A 3,293-nucleotide genomic window follows, 5' to 3' on the forward strand; every position below is an offset into this window, starting at 1 on the left:
TTCGGGCAAGCACACAGGCCCTACAGCAAAAACCTCTCAAAAAAAAAAAAAAAGAAATGGAAATTTATTTGTTGATTATAACACATATGTTGATGTGCTTGATTGAACCAATCAATAGTGTATTCTAGATGGAAAAATCTCATTTTTATGCTATAATGATGTATAGTAAATGAATACAAATAAATAAATTTAATTTTTTTTGAGAGGTTTTTCTTATAGGGCACGTGTGCTCGCCAGAAAGACAGAGACAGAGACAGAAAGCGAGAAATCAACCCCAAGGGGCATGGTCATGCCACAATCCCTTCTCCTCCATTCTCTTCTCAGGATCTTGGGCACACATGCACACACGCCCGGTGTGAGTTTAAGCCACCGAGACTGGGATTCAAACCATGGTTGACTACATGGGAGTCCAGCTACATAGCCATTACACTAACTGCTGGTCCCAATAAATTTAAATTTTAATAAAAGTACAATTGCTGGATTTTATTATAATCACATTTTTGGCTTTAGAAGACTGCAGAGTACATGTATCATGTACTCTGTACATGTAGATTCTAACCAGCAATACATACATAAGTGATCCAACTTCTCTGCATCCCCATTAGTTTTTGGTTTTAACACTTAAAAATGTGTGTGTGTGTGTGTGTTTGTGTGTGTGGATAGCTATATTAATAGTATGTACTGATATCTAGTGTTGATTTTAATTTTCGCTTTTTTAGTGGCTAAAATGTTGAACATGTTTTCATGTGCTTATGTGTACTATTCTTTCTTTTAGGTGAAATAGCTCTAATATTTTTAACCCATTTGCTATTTAGATTGTTTTAACATAGTTGAGTTTAAAGAGTGATTTATATATTTTACATAAGTGACCTTTGTCTAATATGTGGTTTAAAAATATTTTCTCAAAAGATGGTCCTGCATGGGAACCAGCAGTTAGCGTAATGGCTGTGTCGCTGGACTCCCACATAGTCGACCGCGGTTCGCATCCCAGACCCGGTGGCTTAAAACTCACGCCAGGCGCATGTGTGTGCGTGCCTAAGATCCCGAGAGGAGAATGGAGGAGAAGGGATTGTGGCATGACCATCCCCCCTGGAAGGTGATTTCTCGCTTTCTGTCTCTATGTCTCTCTCTGTCTGTCTGGCGAGTGCACGCGCCCTATAGCGAAAACCTCTCCAAAAAATAAAAAATAAAAAAAAGATGGTCCTGCTGTGGCCACAGCTCTTCCAGTTGCCCAACCATTTTGTCTCATTTCATCAAGCCACCACTGCCCCTGCACAACTGTAAGGAAGGCAAGCAGCCTCTGACCCTGCCAGCTGGCCTCACCAGTTCCCACGTGGAGCTCCCCACAAACAGAGCAATGGCAATGATAATGGCAGTGGGAAGAAAGGGGGGCTGGAGCACACACTGTCATCATCCTCCATGCACAACGGAGACATGGAGAAGATTCTTTTGGATGCACACCATGAGTGAGGACAGAGCATTTCAAGAGGCAGTTCCCTCTGTGACAGCCCTTCCCCTCAGGAAGATGGGCAAATCATGTTTGATGTGGAAATGCACACCAGCAAGGACCATAGGTCTCGGTCAGAGGAAGAATTGTAGGAGAAAAAGAAGTTGTTAAAGCCTTAAAGAAAAGTTCAGACTGGGTATCATGCAGGTCCAGAAGACCTGGATACATTCAACCCAAGGAGTTCCACTTCAGACACCCTAAACTCTGTCTCTAAGCGTTAAGAAAAGTGGAGCCATGAAGAAAGGGAATATTTTCTCTGCAGAATTTCTCAAAGTATTCATTTCATTCCTCTTCCTTTCTCACGTTTTGTCTTTGGGGCTAGACATTTATATTGGAAAAAGATGGAGCACTGCCTTCTGCCAGCACCTGCTGTCTACTTCAGGTACCCTAAATGTTCTATGTCTTTAAATATGAGAAAAGTTGAGCAATTAAGAAAAGGGGTATTTTTTCTGTAGAATTTTTGAAAATGTTCATTCCATCCCTCTTCCTTTCTCATGTTTTGGCTTTGGGACTAGGTATCTACATTGGAAAATGACTGGGCATGCCTTCTGCCAGCTCCAGCTGAGGGAAAGAAGTGCCCCTGGAAATGTGTGACCTGCGAAGTGGTGTATTGTCGCAGCAGTTTATTTGAACTTGAGACCGTTGTAAGCATGACCCAATCTATCACCCTATTTTTACATATCCAATTCCATTAATTCTCAGATCCAGTATTTTATCCAAACTCCACTGAGGCATTTTACTAACTTTATTCCTTTTTTGACATTTACTCTTTTTTTGAACTTCTAATGTGACACTTTAGAAGTTCCTAAGAGAGTTTAGTGTTTTTTAGAAATTTGCAAAGGCTTCTTTTCTGCAAATGCCACCAGTTGATTGTAATTTTGTCAGTGAAGCTATTGTTTAGAACTGTATCATTGATGGTATAAATTTTACTCTTACAAAACAACTACCATCTCTCAAAAAAAGATCAGGTTAACAATTATATAAAAGCTTTATTGTATATAATTTTTCTCCCCAAGTCAGAAAGAAGCTTCCCTAAGCTTAAATTTATAGTTATTAGAAAGAAAATAAAACAACACAAAAAGGAAGACACAAGGAAAAAATATCCTGGACAATAAAAAATGTATATATTTTAAACCAAAAGAAGAAAAAAAAAAAGAAAAGAAAGAAAAAAAAGAAAATACTTTTCCCCACAATTTAGGCTATGCTTTCATCTTTTTTTCAGTTCTTCCTTGAAGCAGAAGTTTACAATTTTGATAAGGTCCAACTTATCAACTTTCCCTTTTATGTACTGCTCTTTGTATGAAGTTTTCTAATAAGAAACTTTAAGAAGTTTTTCAATAGTTTATAGTTGTATACTTTACATTAACATTTGTGATTCATTGTTAGCTTTTTTTTTTTGTATGTGTAAGATTTGCAATCTACGTCAACATTCATTTTTAAAAAAAAAAAAAAAAGCTTTTTCATTTTATTCATTGATTTCTTCAATGAGTAGAACAGAGTGACAGAGAGTTGGAGAGTCAGGCACCACAATAGGGTCTTCATACCACAAACTATGCCTAGTCTTAGCCACCTGGATCACATGTATATACATGCCTGCCTGGCCTGCTCAGGATGCGAACCCAGGACCTTTCCTGTATGGGTTCAGTTGCATTACCACTATGTCATGCCAGGCCCCATTTCGGTTATGGGTGTCCAAATGTTCCCATACTGTTTCTTGAAAAGGCAATTTTATTGAATTGCTTTTTCACATCCAACAAAAATCAGTATGATTTTTTTTATATTTTGG

The 3,293-nt window shown here is 38.2% G+C and overlaps 1 pseudogene; it reads left to right on the plus strand.

The window, feature by feature from the left end:
- Positions 1-1,218: 1,218 nt before the first annotated feature.
- LOC102500975 (BCL2/adenovirus E1B 19 kDa protein-interacting protein 3-like pseudogene) lies at positions 1,219-2,072 on the plus strand (annotated as a pseudogene).
- The last annotated feature ends 1,221 nt before the right edge of the window (positions 2,073-3,293 follow it).

Source organism: Tupaia chinensis, unplaced genomic scaffold (assembly GCF_000334495.1).
Source record: "Tupaia chinensis unplaced genomic scaffold, TupChi_1.0 Scaffold143837_1, whole genome shotgun sequence".
Classification (NCBI taxonomy): domain Eukaryota; kingdom Metazoa; phylum Chordata; class Mammalia; order Scandentia; family Tupaiidae; genus Tupaia; species Tupaia belangeri.